Source organism: Rhinopithecus roxellana, chromosome 10 (genome assembly GCF_007565055.1).
Source record: "Rhinopithecus roxellana isolate Shanxi Qingling chromosome 10, ASM756505v1, whole genome shotgun sequence".
Classification (NCBI taxonomy): Eukaryota; Metazoa; Chordata; class Mammalia; order Primates; family Cercopithecidae; genus Rhinopithecus; species Rhinopithecus roxellana.
In genome coordinates, this window is record NC_044558.1 from 122,551,616 (window position 1) to 122,570,527 (window position 18,912).

At 40.0% G+C, this 18,912-nt stretch overlaps 1 protein-coding gene across 2 annotated transcripts in view; it reads left to right on the forward strand.

The window, feature by feature from the left end:
* The window catches only part of STYK1 (serine/threonine/tyrosine kinase 1), a 55,832-nt gene that overhangs the window by 19,644 nt on the left and 17,276 nt on the right, over positions 1 to 18,912 (forward strand). The window lies entirely within an intron of this gene.

An 18,912-nucleotide genomic window follows, 5' to 3' on the forward strand; every position in this document is an offset into this window, starting at 1 on the left:
TTTCTAAATTGGGCCTCAAACTCAAGTTCCATTAAGCATCCTTGCCTTTTATTAGGAGGGACCTTAACCCTCTCTATCTTAGGAGATAGTCTCCTAAGTTCGACCTCTAACCCAATCTGATCCTTTGCCTGGGCAAAACATATCCCGCCCCTTACCTAAAGTTGCCCAATTGGCAGTGCTATAGTCTATTTCCTTTGGGTCCATAGAATTTTCCTCAGTATAGTCTCTTCATGGTTTCCAGGAAGATGTTACTGGAAAGGGGTCCCAACCCAGACCCCAAGAGAGGGTTCTTGGACATTGCTCAAGAAATAATTCAGAGTGAGTCCATAAAGTGAAAGCACGTTTACTAAGAAAGTAAAGGAATAAAGGAATGGCTGCTCCATAGGCAGAGGAACAGTGTGGGCTACTAGACTGAGTAGACTTACAGTTATTTCTTGATTATATGCTAAACAAGGGGTGGATTATTCATGAGTTTTCTGGGAAAAGATTGGGAAGTGAAATTTCCACCCCTTTTAAGACCACATAGGGTAACTTGCAGATGTTGCTGTGGCATTTGTAAACTGTCACGACACTGATGGGCGTGTCTCTTAGCATGCTAATGCCTTATAATTAGCGTATAATGAGCAGTGAGGATGACCAGCGGTCACTTTTGTGGCCATCTCGGTTGAGGTGGGTTTTGGCTGGCTTCTTTACTGCATTCTGTTTTATCAGCAAGGCCATTGTGACCTGCATCTTGTTGACCTCCTGTTTCATCCTATAACTAAGAATGCCTAAACTCCTGGGAATGCAACCCAGTAGGTCTCAGCCTTGTTTTACCCAGCCCCTAATCAAAATGGAGCTGCTCTGGTTCAAATACCTCCAACAAGACCAATCTTTAAGCATTAATGCAGTGCCACGTTTTTGTTCCCACGACAAGTCAAGAACCCACGAGGGTAGCAGGTATTGCTAGCATCATTCATATACCTTTGCTTTAAACTGCTTTCTGTATCATTGTAGGGGCACATCTACCATTCTTGATTTTCCAGGAGCTCTGACTCTTTCTGTCAACATACAGGATGTACAGATTCTACTAAAAGGACTGCAAGGACTGGATTTTGAGGAAAGGATATAAGGTGTTAAATTTCTTGCTTAAGATGATAGAGAAAAACTCTTATCCACTTTTTCTCAGGTTTTACACTTCTGAATTCTCATATGTAAATATAGTTTATATATCTTAGTTTCATTATAGTTCTACTTTCTTGAGTACTCCTCGTGAGATATCAATAAATAATGATAATACCTCATATTTGTACTGATTGTTATACATCTCAAATACTTTACATGCAACTCTCTAGAAAAGATATGTTAATTGGGCCAGGCACGGTGGCTCATGCCTGTAATCCCAGCACTTTGGGAGGCCGAGGCAGGCGGATCACAAGGTCAGGAGATTAAGACCATCTTGGCTAACACTGTGAAACCCCATCTCTATTGAAAAAAAACAAAACAAAAAAAATTAGCCGGGCATAGTGTCGGCGCCTGTAATCCCAGCTACTCGGGAGGGTGAGGCAGGAGAATAGTGTGAACCCAGAAGGCGGAGCTTGCAGTGAGCCAAGATCGCGCCACTGCACTCCAGCCTGGGCAACAGAGCGAGACTCTGTCTCAAAGATAAAAAAAAAAAAAAAAAAAGAAAAGATATGTTAATTGATTTGCCAAAGGTCACACAGGAAGTCATTGACCCAGTGTTATAACTGAGATCTCCTGACTCCTTTCCCTGTTTCAAGAGAAGTTTCTTCCTTTCAACCAAGCATTTCTCCTAGAACTTTCTATTGAGAAAAATTTAGGTGAGGAAAACAAGATGAATTTCAGAGCAGAAGGAAGTTGAAGCCAAAGTGAAGATTACTGTCAGGACCTCATCATACTGGAGACCATATTGGTGTGCAAAAATAGCATTATTTTAAAGTTCATTTATCTTAGATTTTTTCCAGAGTGCACCTCATATTATGTCTCCGTAGACTCGTTAACCCTTTTTCTCTCTAAAACCTGTAAGTAGTGACATAAGACAAGATAAAAAGTGTGGTCAACCAATGATACAACCTTGAGTAAAGTTGGCTTGAAAGTCTGTGAAAGAAATACCAAAACCTTAAGAGTTTAACAGATCCTCAAGTTATTTACCATAGAAAAGCTTTACTTCAGGAAGCAAGGGTACTTCAGAAGAGATGGCCTTGCACATGTCTACATGAGAGGAGAAGGAAGGATGTGGGGAATATGATAATTCTACCTTGGATTTCTGAAATACTTGTATTCTAAAACTTTAAAGTACTTTCATATGTTTTATCTCATTTGTGCTGTCAAAACATCTCTGATTACATTGTGCAAGACTATGACCCATTATTTTACAGATTAGGAATTAAACCCCAGGGAAATGATCTCACTTGCTGAAGATTACATACAAATGAGGGAGAGATGAATGAAGGGAGGAGGGGGAGAGAAAGAATGAGAGAGAGAAAGAGAGAGAGAGAACTAGAATAGTGGATGTCAATGTAGAATCTTATCTAATAAATTAGAGTCTGGTGAATTTTCTCTGGATGAATTAAGAAAAGGAGATAACAAGGGTTTAAGGCAGGATTCCCAAACTTGGTCGCATATTGGAATTACCTTAGGAGCTTTACATAAATCTCAATGCCTGGTTCCTATTCCCAGAGTCTGATTCTGATTTAATTGGTTTGAGATGCATCCCGGGCAATGGGATTTTAAAAAAGCTCCTCAAGTAGAACCACTGGCTTACGTTTTGGTTGTTAGAGCCTAGGAAAAGAATAGTATAAAATCTGCTACATCCACTTTAATACTCATATGACCTTTTAAATTTGAAAACTATGAAGTAATTTACAAAAAAAGTATAGAACAATTGACAATTTAAGATTTAAAAAAGCAGATACATTGCAGAAGGATGGTAAGAAAATTGTACTGAAGCATAAGTAAGATTTTCTGTAAACTCAGGCATCAGGAAATAATTCTTATTCCTGTGGAATATACAGAAATGTGAGTGGTATTATGTTATCATATTGATGTTACATAGAATGAAGGTCTTACCCACAAGGAGAGGTCATTCAAAAATGTCATAATCTGAGGAATAATAATAGTAATTATTATAGAAATATTCTTATTTTTATAGCTATCATAGGAATAATTAGTAACAGCTACTGCTTACTATGTACTAGGTATTGTTCTAGGTGCATTATCATGTAAAATTGGTTAATTATTACAATGGCTCTTTGTGTTAGATACTATTGCAAACCCAATTTGCAGATGAGAAACTGAGGATTAGGAGAGACTAAGTAATTCACTCAAGAGTACAAAGCTAATTATCATAGTAGGAGAGATGGGTGTACTGAATTTCAGAAATGGGCTGGGCTATGCTTCTGAGACTTATAATAAAAAAAACTGGAAAGTGAGCTGAAACCTAGGAGTCTGAATAGTAAATATGCCTTTATCATGGCAGATATAAAAGATGAAAAGGAAAGGAGTGAGTGAGCCCAGCATTTCCCTCACACATACAAGTTCAGAGCAGGAAAAGTGCAGGACCAAGGCAGGAGGCTGTTGGGCTCCAGCATGGCCCTCTTAAGACAACAAGCTAGCTGCAGTAGAATTGCAAACTTCAACTTAGGAAAATACACACTCCTGCATATACACCTCACACACCCACAACCACACGTGCACACACACTGCTCCTGCACTTTTTTTTTTTTTTGAGATGGAGTCTCGCTCTGTCACCCAGGCTGGAGTGCAATGGCACAGTCTCGGCTCACTGCAACCTCCGCCTCCCAGGTTCAAGTAATTCTCCTGCCTCAGCCTCCCGAGTAGCTGAGACTACAGGTGCATGCCACCACACCCGGCTAATTTTTGTGGGGTTTTTTTTGGTAGAGACGGGGCTTCTCTATGTTGACCAGGCTGGTCTTGAACTCCTGACCTCAGGTGATCCACCTGTCTCAGCTTCCCAAAGTGCTGGGATAACAGGCATGAGCCACCGCACCCGGACCTGCTTCTTCACGTTTTGTTCACTGAATTGGTTTCCTAAATTTACTTAACATTTAGCAAGTCTTCGGGCACTTTCATTTTATTGTGCCTGTGCTGAGAAGAAAGGAATTTTAGCTACATTTATGCTAATGCATTGAAGGAAAGCCATCAAAAAGGGAACCTTGATCAGGAGCACAAAGTTGGAACCCTTTGTCTGAAAAGTAATTATGTTACACAAATACATTCTTGCTAGAAGAGGCACTTTTAGCTACTATCACTGAAGAACAATTTTACATTCTTATTAATTCTCACTAGAATCCTCTGATGTAGGCAGGCAGAATTATCTCAGCTGTATAGGTTAGTAAACCAAGGCTTCAGTACATTAAGATAAACCCACCCCTAACTCTGACACGGGTTATTTTATTCTTTCTCCTTTACTACAGTTGAATGGAGATGATACATTAACTTTGTTCCTGGGAGTTCCAACTTGGCTTTCTCCCAGGTAGGCAAGATAATGCCTTTAACAAGCAACAGTGAAGCTTGTTAAACTCCAGATCTTTACCTTGGCTGTAGGCCAGGAGAGCCCTCTTTGAAGCCATTAATCTTGATTTAATGATTGTACTTTGTCTTTAATTCTAAACACTAGTTCTTTAGGAAGATTGTTTTCCCTCTTTGACTTTTTTTTATTACCCTCAGCCAATTTTCTCTTTTGTATTTTGGCTATCAAACTTTTGTGCCTTGTAGCCTTTCTTCTTTTGCATGTTCTTATTATAAAATAACTAAGGCTCAATCCATTCCATTTGGAAAATAGAAAATAGAGGAAAAAATTATTCATACTAACCATCATCACTGTTGCTATAACATTCTAATATACTTCTCTTTGGGATTCCCCTACACAGGTGTTTTTCTCACTCAATTTCATTGTACTCTTGTGGTATATATATTATTAAAACATGCCTTTTTACTTAACTCACTAACATTAAAAATTGCCATTTATTAAAACTTTTTGTGAACATAAATTTAATAAATGTGTAGTGTTCCATGGTCCAACTATATAAAAATAATTTGAAACATCCCTCCTCTTGATGAAAATTTAAGTTTTTCTTCTATTTTTAATTTTTCATTTCAGAAAATTTCAAATATATACAAAAGCAGCAAAAATAGTAGAATGGCTTCCCATGTATATCCCCTGAATTCAGCAATTTTGAACACATGGTTAATTTTTTTTTTATTTACATCTCCACCTATTTCTCCTCCTTCAAGTTCATGAATTATTTTGAAGCAAATCCCTATTTATATTTTCAAAACAGTTAAATAAGTGTCACAGATTTTTTTGTGTGTTCAGAAACATCTTCCATTTTTAAAAAAAATACACATAATTGACACTTGGGAGAGATATTACAGAGTCAAAATCATTAAGGCCATTCAGACTGTCAGTTTTCATAGTGCCAAGTTTTTTTTCAAAATGTGGACATTTAGATTCCTTGTCAATCTTATAAGAGTGGTCTTTTTAAATAAAACTCTTTAGAGCATAAATATTAGTTTTCAAATCTTGTTTTCTGCTGGGTGTGGTAGCTCACACTTATAACCTCAGCACTTTGGGAGGCTGAGGTGGGAGGATCACTCAAAGCCAGGAATTTTAGATCAGCCTGGGCAACATGGCAAGGCTCCATCTCTCCAAAAAAAATTTAAAATTAGCCATGTGTGGTGGCACCTGCGTGTGATCCCAGCTACTCAAGAAGCTCAGGTGGAAGGATCACTTGAGTCTGGGAGATCAAGGTTGCAGTGAGCCAAGATCACACCTGTGCACTCTAGCCTGGACAACAGAGCAAGGCCCCAGCTCAAAAAATTAAAAAATAAAATAAATAAATAATAAATAAATAAATAAATATCTTTTTTTTCTTAAATGGATTGGCAAAAAATGTATCTTGTTTTATTTTAAAGTATTTTTAAAATTACTAGTTAAGATAAAAAAATTTCCATCTTAGTTCACCATGCTTCCACATTTGTGAAACATTTTGTTTTGGTGAACTGGTTTTCTTTTGTTTTTCGTGTTCCTTGACTATTTATTTATTGGCAGATTAGTGGTTTTCTTATTACTATAAAAGTACTATGTTTTTATTTGTTTATTGGTTGATGTTTTCGTTGTGATTTTTTTTTTTTTTCCTGTTGGAAGACAGTTTTTTGTTTAAGCTTAGGAAGTTATCACAAACCCAATATAATTTATAATGTTAATTTTTATGTCTCTCAAAGCATCTAGCTTTTTCCCCAAAATTAATTTTGTGTACAGGTGGATCAAAACTATACTTTTTGTTATCCAACAAGTATTCTATTGCCTAAATTCCATTTGATGAATATATCTTAGTAGTTCTCAACCCCAGCTGTACGTTAGTATCTCCTGGGAAGCATTTCCTTGATTGAAGCTGATATGTGAAGTCATAATCTATGGGGTTTATAATCATCATAATCTCTAAGAGGAATAGTGTATTAGTCCATTTTTATGCTGCAGATAAAGACATACCTGAGACTGGGCAATTTACAAAAGAAAGAGGTTTAGTGTACTTACAGTTCCGAGTGGCTGGGGAGGCCTTACAATCATGGCAGAAGACAAGGAGGAGCAAGTCACATCTTGTGTGAATGATGGCAGGCAAAGAGAGAGAACTCTTTCGTGCAGGGAAACTCCCCTTTATAAAACCATCAGATCTTGTGAGACTTATTCACTATCACGAGCACAGGACAGATCTACCCCCATGTTTCAATTACCTCCCACTTTGTCCCTCCCATAGCATATGGGAATTCAAGAAAAGATTTGGGTGGGGACACATCCAAACCACATCATTTTATACCTGGCCCTTCCCAAATCTCACGTTTTCACGTTTCAAAACCGATATTGCCTTCCCAACAGTTCCCCAAAATCTTAACTCATTTCAGCATTAACTCAGAAGTCCACAGTTCAACACCTTATCTGAGACAAAGCAAGTCGCTTCCACCTATAAGCCTGTAAAATCAAAAGCAAGTTAGTTATTACTTAGATACAATGAGGATATAGACATTGGGTAAATACAGCTGTTTCACAAGGAGAAATTGGCCAAAACAAAGGGCTACAGGCTCCATGCAAGTCCAAAATCCAGCAGAGCAGTCAAATCTTAAAGCTCCAACATGATCTTCCTTGACTCCATGTCTCACATCTGGGTCATGGTGATTCAAGTGGTGGATTCCCATGGTTTTGGACATCTCTGCTGCTGTGGCTTGGCAGGGTATAGCCCCACTCCTGGCTGCTTTCATGGACTGGTGTTGAGTGTATGCAGCTTGCCCAAGCACATGGTGCAAGCTGTTGGTGGATCTAACATTCTGGGGTTTTGGAGGATGGTAGCCCTCTTCTCATAGCTCCACTAGGTGGTGCCTCAGTAGGGACATTGTGTGGGGGCTCCAACCCCACATTTCCCTTCTGCACTGCCCTAGCAGATATTCTCTAGGAGGGCCCCGCCCCTGCAGCAAACATTCTCTGAAATCTAGGCAGAGGTTCTCAAGCCTTAATTCTTGACTTCTGTGTACCCACAGGCTCAACACCACATGGAAGCTGCCAAGGCCTGGGACTTTCACCCTCTGAAGCAGCAGCCCAAGTTCTACTTTGGCCCTTTAATCACAGCTGGAGCAGCTGGGACACAGGGCACCAAGTCCCTAGATTGCACATAGCAGAGGGACCTTGGGCTCAACCCATGAAACCATTTTTTCCTCCTAAACCTCTGTGTCTGTGATGGGAGGGGCTGCCTCAAAGATCTCTGACATGCCCTGGAGACATTTTCCTCCTTGTCTTAGTGATTAACATTCGGCTGCTTGTTACTTATGCAAATTTCTGCAGCTGGCTTGAATTTCTCCTCAGAAAATGGGATTTTCTATTCTATCACATTGTCAGGCTGCAAATTTTCCAAACTTGTATGCTCTGTTTCCCTTTTAAAACTGAATGCCTTTAACAGCACCCAAGTCACCTCTTGAATGCTTCATTACTTAGAACTTTCTTTGCCAGATACCTTAAATCATCTCCTTCAAGTTAAAAGTTCCACAGATATCTAGGGCAGGGGCAAATGCCACCAGTCTCTTTGCTAAAACATAACAAGAGTCACCTTTGCTCCAGTTCCCAAGAAGTTTCTCATCTCCATCTGAGATGACTTCATCCTGGATTTCATTGTTCATATCATTAGCAGCTTTTTTTTTTTTTTTTTTTTTTTTTTTTTTTTGAGACAGGAGTCTCACCGTCGCCCAGGCTGGAGTGCAGTGGCATGATCTTGGCTCACTGCAACCTTCACCTCCTGGTTCAAGCAAGTCTCCTGCCTCAGCTTCCCGAGTAGCTGGGACTATAGGCGCCTGCCGCTGCACCTGGCTAATTTTTTGTATTTTTAGTAGAGACTGGGTTTCACCATGTTGCCAGATGGTCTCGATCTCCTGACCTCGTGATCCAACCTCATGATCCGCCCACCTCGACCTCCCAAAGTGCTGGGATTACAGGCATGAACCGCTGCTCCCAGCCTGGCTTTTTGGTCAAAGTCATTCAACAAGTCTCTAGGGAGTTTCGAACTTTCCCACAGTTTCCTGTCTTCTTCTGAGCCCTCCAAACTGTTCCAACTTCTGCCTATTACCCAGTTTCAAAATCACTTCCACAGTTTTGGGTATCTTTTCAGTAGCTCCCCACTCCTCGTACCAGTTGACTGTATTAATCCATTTTCATGCTGCTGATAAAGACATACATGAAACTGGGCAATTTACAAAAGAAAGAGGTTTAATGGACTTACAGTTCCCAGTGACTGGGGAGGCCTCCCAATCATGGTGGAAGACAAGGAGGAACAAGTCACATCTTACATGGGTGGTGACAGGCAAAGAGAGAGAAGTTGTTTGGGAAAACTCCCCCTTATAAAGCCATCAGATCCCATGAGACTTATTCATTATCATGAGAACAGCATGGGAAAGACCTGGCCCTTGATTCAATTACCTCCCACTGGGTCCCTCTCACAACACATAGGAATTCAAGATGAGATTTGGGTGGGGACACAGCCAAACCATATCAAGTGGGAAATGAATATCAGGACTGATATTTTAAAAAAACGCCTCCTAGGAGATTCTAATGTGCTCTCTGGTTTGAGAACCACTGATCTGCTCATTTTGATTCATGCTGACTTCTTTATTTTAAAGTCCTAAATATGTGTCTTTTTTTCTGGGTTATTTATGTATTCTAGTAATCCATCTTAATGTTTTTCAGTATCTGTGTGTGTGTGTGTGTGTGTGTGTGTGTGTGTGTGTGTGTGTTTAGGCTTTGTAAAACATTTATGCCTGATACAGGCCTCTCCATACCAAACTTTGCTTTGTTTTTTTAGAATGAGAGATTACTGCATGTTGGGGTATTACCAGTTCCCTTTCTCATCTTGCTGGAGCCCTAAGTTTTCAAAGAAATCAACTATAAAATCTCTCTCTGAACTCCTCTTTTCAGTCCTCTCATTCATACAGGTGTCAAAGATCACAGAAGAGCCCCCTAAACACATTTTCTCCACATCCTCACCACCTATTTATTCCCAGAACCACCCTGCTCTCTGGCCACTACACTATAGCTATTCTTTCTATGACGAGTCACCTCCATGTTGCCTGTATCCACTACTTATTGTTTTCCTGACCTCTCATCAGATTTTAGTCCAGCTGTTGTCCATTCTCCTCTCCTTTGCTTCTACAACAGCACAAATTCTTGGTTCCCCTTTACTTCTCTAGTTTTTCCCTCTTAGGGCCTTTTTGAGTTTCCTCCTGGACCCCAACTCCTCTTCCTTCATGTAGCATTATCCATTGGAACTCCATGCATTCTTTCCTAGGGCCTCTTTTTCTCTCTTCTCTTTTTCCTTTTTGTTTATTTTTTCCTCTTTCTCTCTTATTCACTTTCAAGCTTTCAGTATTATCTAATGACTCCCATATATTTATCTCTGGTCCAGGCTTCCCTTATAAATCCTAAGAACTGTACAACCAAATGCTTATTTCTAATATTCTACTTCAAAGTCACACTGGCATCTCAAATCAAAATGTCCAGAACGACTCCTCTTATTTGATTATCTTCTCCTCTTATTTGATTTCTCCTTCTTCTTCTTACCTTCTACAACCACTGTGTCCTGTTGGCTCAATCTCCTCAAGGTTTCCAATCCATTCTTTTTCTCTTTTTACTGTCACTACTGTAACCCAAAAATGATTATGAAATTATTAGTTTCACAATTGATATTCTCGTATGTATTTATTATCACCTGCAATTTGTTATTCAATGGCTGCAAAAATAATACTACTTTTTACTTTTCAATTTGAAATGATTAGAAGTTCACAAGTAGTTGCAAAAATAGTATAGAATCCAATGTAACAATTACCCATTTTCCCAATGGGAACATCTAAATTACTGTAGCAAATAATCCAAATTATGAAACTGACAATGGCATAGTATAATTAACTAGACTATAGAGCTTCCTGGGATTTCAGTTTTTGCATTCACACGTCATCTTGTTCCTCTCTGTGCATATTTCTTTGATATTTTATCACATATATTCATGTAATTATCACCACAGTCAAGATACAGTATTGTCTGTCACCATAAAGGAACTCCCTCATGCTACCCCTTCAAAGTCACACCTTCTCCCTGTTCCTACTGGTAAACACTGATTTATTTTCTGTCTCTCTAATTTTGCCATTTTGGAAATATTATACAGATGGAACCATACAGCATGTAACCTTTTGAGACAGGCTTTTTCCACTCAACATGAAGTCCTTAAGTTCCATCCAAGTGTTGCATGTAGCAATAATTTGTTCCTTCTTATTGCTGAGTAGTATTCCAAATAATGTTTTTTCAAAAAAATACAAAATGGATTATGTCACTCTACTTAAACACTTCGATGATACTTAGAATAAAACAAGCAATGTTTAACACGGCCTAAAGGCTCATTATGATCTGTCTCTGGACTACCTGCACAGTGCCATCTCTTCGTGTTTTCTCCTCTCTTGTTACTGTCCAGGCGCACTGACCTTCCAGTTCTGAGAATGTATCAAGCTCTGTTCTCATCCAAGGCCTGGATACTCCTCCTCTCTTGCCTTGTGCCTGTGCCCACCTTTATCTAGTCAGCTCCTACTCATCATTTGTTTAAATATTGTTTACTTAGAGAAACTTTTTTTGACTTCCTTTCTATTGCACCTTTTTTATAGCACCTTAAACTTCTCCTTCATAGCGAAACATATTTAATAACTTTTATGGTTAGTTATTTAACATCTGAGTGAATGACTTGGAATAAGGCTGGCCCCCCAAGGAATGATGTGAGATAAACTCACTAGATTGTAGAAGTGGGAGAAGTAGAACTGTCTCAAATGGATGGTCCAGTTTTAGAGTAAAATTCAGGCAAGATTTAGCAACTCAGGTTTTCAGTGTGGTCGGCCGAAAAAAAGGCAATGGGGTTCAGGGGTGTGAATGAGGTAGGAATGAAGTAGAGTGGAGCAGGATGATGGTCAGTAAAGAGGCATTTGACCATTGTGGTTGCATTTATCTGGGAGGCTTTTACATTAGTAGCAAGAGCACGGTAATCAGAGTATAAAGCAACATTTCAATCTTACTTAGGATTGATTTAGGCAAAGGGAGGACAACAAGGCCTCATCGACTTGTGTGGCATTCAGGTGAGGGGTCCAGATTTGAGAGAGTTCTGTTAACAAGCATGAGTAATTGGGCAGATTTTGGGAAGCGGATAAAGACTACATCTTCCCCAAATTGGGAAGTATGTAAGATAAATAGGATGAAGAGGACTGAGACTGCTGATTGCCATAATGCCCTCATCAGAATTGGTTCAGGAACTGGGTGGAAATTAGCCAGAATATAAGTGTTATCAGTGGAATCAGTACGAGGAGCTGAAAAATTTAGAGGCAGAAGAAATCAGGCAGGTGCTGATACATTTTCCCTGATAAATACCATACCACTATCTAGCATTCTTTCCATTTCTATACCTTAGTTTACAGCATTATGCTATTTGATTTATCTGGTTTAAATCTCTCTTCCTCAGCATGATTGTTAAATTCAGATACCTACTGGCAGCTGTACTATTTTTGCTGTCAAATGACACCTAATTGAAGTATAAGAAGTTTTAAATCCTGCATTAACTTTTTGATTACTTTAACTCCCTCTCTGTACATGGAGATGAGTATATTTACATCCACAAATATTATAAATATTCAGATGACAGGTTTTTTGTTTCATTTTGTTATTTTTGGTTATACATGTTTACCTGATTGATACAGCTGTATGACTATTTCCCAACTGGAAAGGCAAGTGAAGAAGTAAGGGAGGAAGAGGGACAGCAACACATATTGATGATCCGCCATGGCTCTGGTAATGTTCTAGGTATTTTACAGAAATTATGCTATACAGCTCTCAACAACCCTGGTAGGTAGATATCATCAGCAGCACTTCACATATGGGAAAACAGGGGTTCACAAAGTTAAAATACCTATATGAAGTCATAATGAATGACAGAAATGAGATTCAAACAGAAGCCAAACTCCAAAGCCCCTTTTCTTACCATTATAGCATAGGAAATTGTATGCAGGGTAAGGGTAGGAATAGATACCTATCAGATTCCACGGCTGCCATGATATGGGTGGGAAGATGTGGATGAAAGGAAGCCTCCAAAATTTGGGAGCTCTTGCAGGGACAAGCAGAGGTAGCATAACTGGCTGAGGGTACTTATTGATTGGCATGCCCGTTTTCCAGTTGATAAACTTCCTGCTGCTCTCTGCAGCAGGAGAGAGACACACAACCCTTAGGAGACATGCACGTTTCCTGCTTCCTAAACTAGGAAGGCAAGGAATGGCAAGGTCAGGTGACATGCTTCCGGATGCCGAATGAATCACCCACCCAACCAGAACTAGAACTTCAAATCTCTCACTCTGTTATTACGGCACTAAGTCAGGGCTGACTCCACTTCCCTTAATTCCTGGACTGCTCAGCTCTGAACCACGCTGACCCACACCCTAGGGAGGGGAACCTGCCCTTGGATACTGGCTGTACAGAATGAGGCAGGAGGTTATGTGTTCCCAGGGGTGTCTTTTTCCGCTTACCAGGAGTTTGTTATTGTTTACCTGGAATTACATTCTACATATAGAACTTTTATAGTGACACACCCTGTCCGGCACAGCACTGAGGTGAGCAGCAGCTGAGTTAGCTTTCTGATGGTGAGACCTCATGACCACATCTCTCTGTCTGCCTGGGCCCGAGTCTCATTTATCAGAGAATGAGAAAGTGCCTGTATGTGTATATGTGCCCCTACAGCCTGTGTAGCCTGTCCTCCTTCAGTCCTCCTCAGCTTGGGCCCGCCTCTCTGCCAGGGGGCAGTGTGTTAGATAGCCTGGAAAAGTGGCCAGAAAACAAAACCGATCTCACTTATGGGGGGAGACTTCCAAGAGACTTTTAGAGAACCCAAAATCTTCCTTAGAAGGAAAAACCCAGCAGACTGAATACCAAAGAAGAGGACCGATCCTTGGAAATGCAAGGTCACTGACAACAGTAGGAACAAGGTATTTGAAAGCAGCCCCAAGCCGTCTTCTGGTGCATTAATCAGGTAGGAAAAGGAGACGCGGATGGATCAGAGATAATCCTGTACTGAGTGGGAGTGGCGTTGTGTGTTCTAGGCGTTTCCCTCTTGCTGATGATAGCCCTTATTCTGAGCTGCGGAAACTGAGGAGCTGGGGAAATTGTTATTCATTAGGAATCTCAGGAAGAGAAAGTAATCAGCAGGAGAATATTTAGTTTAAGATATGCTATTTCTGGGCTTTTGTTTGAAACTGGTAGATGAAGGATTATGGAATTGGGCACATAAAAAATAGCAAGATAATTATGATAAAAATAAGCTGTTTTGAATTTGTATAATACCTCAAAGGAAATAAAATGTGTTTATCTGTGAAACCATATTTAAAATCTGATGCTGTTTGTAAGTGTCTGTGAGCACTGCGTTTCTTACCTAGATGTTATGGGGCCTGGCTTCCAATCACTTTGCTCCTTTACAAAGTAAACTTTTGTGAGGTACCAGGATACAGATTAAACTTCCTCATCTCAACTATATATCGTATGTTTCAGGAATCTCTGGAGATAGGTAAAAATAGGAAGCAAGAAAAGCTGATAGCCCTCAGATGTCATAATCTGGTGAGCACCAGTGAGTCAAAAGATCTGTTGAAACAGGCTCAGGGACTCCTAGGCACCATGGTGGAAAGGGGTTTCCCTATGAGAACCCCTTTGAAACACTTTCCCTAGAGTTTCAAAGTTCGTTTTGATCCCTGGGTCTCTAGGAAGATGAGGGAGGGCAAAGATCAGAATAAGCACAATTTCTCAATATCTGAGAAGAGTGAGAGGACAAGATAATCTCTCTTAGGTAACCTCCTCCCTGCCTCACCCACCCTAGGCGATATCACAGGGCGTAAGGCAAGTTATCTATACCAATATGCTTCTCTGGATTTAAAAAGAATCACGTCTCCAGTGTGCCCTTCCATGCACTCTTTGTCCTCTCACTGGTTTGTTTCCCTAGAAAGATCGAGCCTGGGGCACTGAGAGAGCCGCATGAAGACCCTAATTCCTAGGCCAGTGCCCTGTGCCCTGCAATTTCTGGCCTCTTTCTGACCCTCATGCTCTCAGTGAAAGATGGCTAGTCCTAAGAACCGGACTGTTTTACTCAAAAAGCAGAAGATAGAAATAGGATTGGGGATCAGACCCAGGAAAATGAGCAAAGGAAACAACCCAAGATGGCATAATCTGGTGAATACTGGGAAAAAAATTCTGATTCTACCTCTGTTTTCAGAATATACTTTAAAGACAGACATGCAGATGTCATCTATGTCCCTATGAGGTTCCTATAGGACACCCTTACAGGCAGATTCAATTCATCCATTCTTTCCAAATTGGAGTGCATTTGTTAGTAAAATTTGGTTTCAGCCTTGTGGTTTCCATGATTCTTTTGGATTCTAATGTAATTCCTTCTTGACCTTGTTGGTCTTGCTCATTTGGAAGACAAGTATATATGTATAAGGAAATAGTATAAAGAACATTGGGTTTGTAAGTAAAAGACCTGGGTGTGCAACCTTGCTCTGCCATTTTTTTTAAAAAGTGGCTAATTTGGCGGGGTACGGTGGTTCATGCTTATAATCCCAGCACTTGGGGAGGCCATGACGGGCGGATAACCTGAGGTCAGGAGTTCGAGAACAGCCTGGCCAACATGGTGAAAACCCGTCTCTACTTAAAAGACAAAAATTAGCTGGGTATGGTGGCACGCATGTGTAATCCCAGCTATTTGGGAGGCTGAGGCACGAGCATTGCTGGAACCTGGGAGGCAGAGGTTGCAGTGAGCTGAGATCATGCCATTGCACTCCAGCATGGGCCGACAACAGCGAGACTCCACCTCAAAAAAAAAAAAAAAAAAAAAAAAGTGGCCAATTTATAACTTAATCACTAATTCATAACTTAACCCTTCAGTTTCTGCCTTGCCTTCTTTGTATGAAAGTGCCTAGCACAATACCTGGCACACCGTAGTCACTAAACACAGGTTTATTAGATCTGCAAACAGGAAGCTTGTTTTATAGGATGCTGGTAACAAGTAATTCTCAAATCCTTTAGATCTGAGCATTGTTCTCTGTCTCACTTCCAAATTAATATGTTCAGCCCATTAAACATGTTTTTTGTTTGTTTGTTTTGGTTTTGGTTTGGTTTGGTTTTTTGTTTTTGTTTTGTTTTTCTTTCCAGATAGCTCAAGGGTAAGGATGAAAGACTGACTGTACAGGAAGGCAGACTGTTTCAGGCTAGGGGCTGCTACCTCCATATATTTTACCCTCCTCACTTTTAGTCTTTGAGTCGTCTGCCCCATAGCCCAAAGCCGTTAATAACTTCCTTGACCCATATGGCATCCACTTGGGAGGGTGGATCACTTGTCTATCTAAAAAGAACATGGCTAGAAGATCCGCATGTGTTGATAAGCAAGCAGTAAGCTTGAAGGTGAGGCTGGCACAACGGATTTAATTGTACCCTACTGGAACAGAGCCAGATGTTCTAGTGAGTTCAATCATGGAATTTTTCACCACACGTAAGCAGGCAGAGTACAGCAAATCTGATTTTAGAAGTCTTATGCCTAGGTATATTTTGGTAAAAAGAGTTTACTCTGGAAAGTCATGAGTAAATTGCAGATTGTGTCTGGGAGACTGTATTGTGCTAACTGAAAAGAAATGCCACTTAATAAGAGTTGTGTTATGGTTGCAAATAGATTATAGTGTGAATTAAAATAGATGCTTAAATGCAGTGTGACATTATGCTTGTATTGTATGTGTAAAAGTTTAGAGAATTAATATTACTATTTAGTTCAATTTCGTTATAGTTATATTCATGAGCTTTTATGGTCTTCAGACTATAGTCCTGTAAAGATTTAGCGTGGACTTTACTCCTCATTTTACTTTCATTCTCCTCCCCTTTGTGTCTCCTTCATTGCACTGTTTCTCCTCAGGATTCCCAATTAAAGAGGGGAGTTAAAACTTTAATATGCTAAGAGAAAGTCTGAAGCAACTGATGAGAGAAAATTTAGGAATGATAACTACCAGTGAGATGATATTATTGTTCTAATTCGAACCCTGCCTGAAGAGGTTTGGCTCTGTAAATATAGGATTATGTAAACTAGAGGCAAAGTATGTACAAACATATTTTACAACTATCAAACATAGTTGTCAGAATAAAATATATTACAATTCCACTAGACCCTTGGTTCCAAAGCCATGGATTTCATTATTCATAACATTCAATAGAGAACTGTGGATAATGCTTTATAGTGTTAAGAACTTTACAGTTCAGCTAAGAGAAGAAGCAATAGCCTACATATTTACTCTGACATATTGGGAAAAGTATTTAGATACAATGAAAGGGAGTGGAGTATCGGTCAGACTGAACAGGAACCTTGGTCAGAAGTATCCTTCTAGTGGTCAGGTGGGCCAGAATTGAACCCATGGGAAAAGTCATCCTCGAGGGTTTTGGCATCAAGGCATGCCTTTTCTCAGCTTGTCAGAGTGGGCAGGCAAAGCCATGTGGTTTCTGTGTGTGAATTTCAAGGAAAAAAGTGATGTAGAGAGGAATATTGCTGTTACAAGTAAATACAAGCATTCTCTGATGTATGAGCTTTGGTGGCCTCTTTGTGGTGAGGTTTCCCACAGTAGCGTTCATGGATATGTGGGTGTGCCCGGTGTGTGTGCCCTAAAAATCCTAGACTCATCTGGTACACTGCATATGCCTCTACCTAAACTGTAACCATCAGAAAAGGCTTACTGTATACACATATGGAAAGCAATTTCATTGAGTGGGCCTCATCATTCTATACATTGATCTGCTTGCGCTAGCATCCAATTTCACTGGGCTGCGAGATATCCATAAGCCTTGCCTCTTTAAACGACTTATGTACAAGTAAACGTGATGGTGAGAACCTGGTTCAGGAAATGCAGTAGCAGGCCATAGTGCCTCCAAAGGTGACTGCTCTGTGATAGGTGTGATAGTCAGTGTAAGGGTGTAAGCATGAGTTTGAGTTATCAGGGATAGGTGTGTTTGGCCAGGTGCATATGGTTGAGTATGGATACCTTCCATGAGCAGTTCACTGTACCCATGTTGGGGTACATGTACACACATGGCTTTAAACGACTCCCTTCAGTATGTATCAGTGGGTGTGTAGTTTGTTTTCTGGGCAGAGCTCACGAGTCTGAGCTAGCTGCTGACTGACCCTTTTTTTCCACTTGTGCTGCGGTAAGAGGGAGTATGCTGAGAACCTCCTCCTCAGAAAGCCAAACTGGTTAAACTGGCTGCTCCGTGAATGAAAATAATTACTTCTGATAATCCACTAAAAAGGAAGCAAAGGAAAGGAAAATAAGAATGAAAACAGCAGTGATGAATTTTCTAATAGCCTTCCTGAATTCACCCTACTGATCCAGTGTTTTATTTTTCAGACCTTCTCCTTTGTGCCACTCTCTTAAGAGTCTGTTTCTTGAAAGTTTCATCATGAGTGCCAGTCCTTCCATGTGGCCTCGTGAATTGTGAAAACCTTCTCAGCCACATTTCTCCTTGCCTTTTTGGTTTACACACTAGATACGGTGGACTTTGCTATCTAACTATTCATCGACTTCTTAGATCCCGTTCTAAGAATAAGGATAAGGATAAGAATTTCCCTCTTCTGTGCAAATTTTCCACCCGCTGGCTACTTTGCTGTCTACCTGGGCTTTTGTCAACCAACTACACAGTTTTGTCTCTCTTGAGTTATAAGGGAATTGCTTAACTATTGAACACACATACAAGTTCATGGTGCTCCAGGAAGAGTCGAAAACAGGTAAGGCAGAATCTGGGAGGCTTCTTTACATAGGTCTTTCAGGCACTGAGAGATTCTACCTCAGTAAATAACACTGTGGTTGTTAGTATCAATAATAAAAACAACGCGTAATGTAATAGTAGAGGACAGCACAATATGGCCAATGTAACACCTGTACAATATAGTGGCATATTATATAAGCTATGCTTCTGATTTTTGTTTTATGTTTTTATCAAGTCACTCCAAAACTGGATGGCATATTTAGACTTATTTAGGAGAAAAATCACTGTATTTTCTTTCAAGTTAATCAGAATTAAAGAAGTAGGCTTTGCTGACTATAGAACCATGGGCGTGTCTTGTCAAGCAAAGGCAAAATATAAATTTAGGAGAGGGATGGGAGAGTGGTAAACATGAGTTCTCTTCTGAAAGAAAGAACCAGGTTTTTGGGGGTGTTATTTGAAATATGTACTGATTATATTATATAGACTTAACAGTGATACACTTAAAGAATCCATTGCCAGACAAACAAGAAACTAATAACTAGAGTCTACTTGGA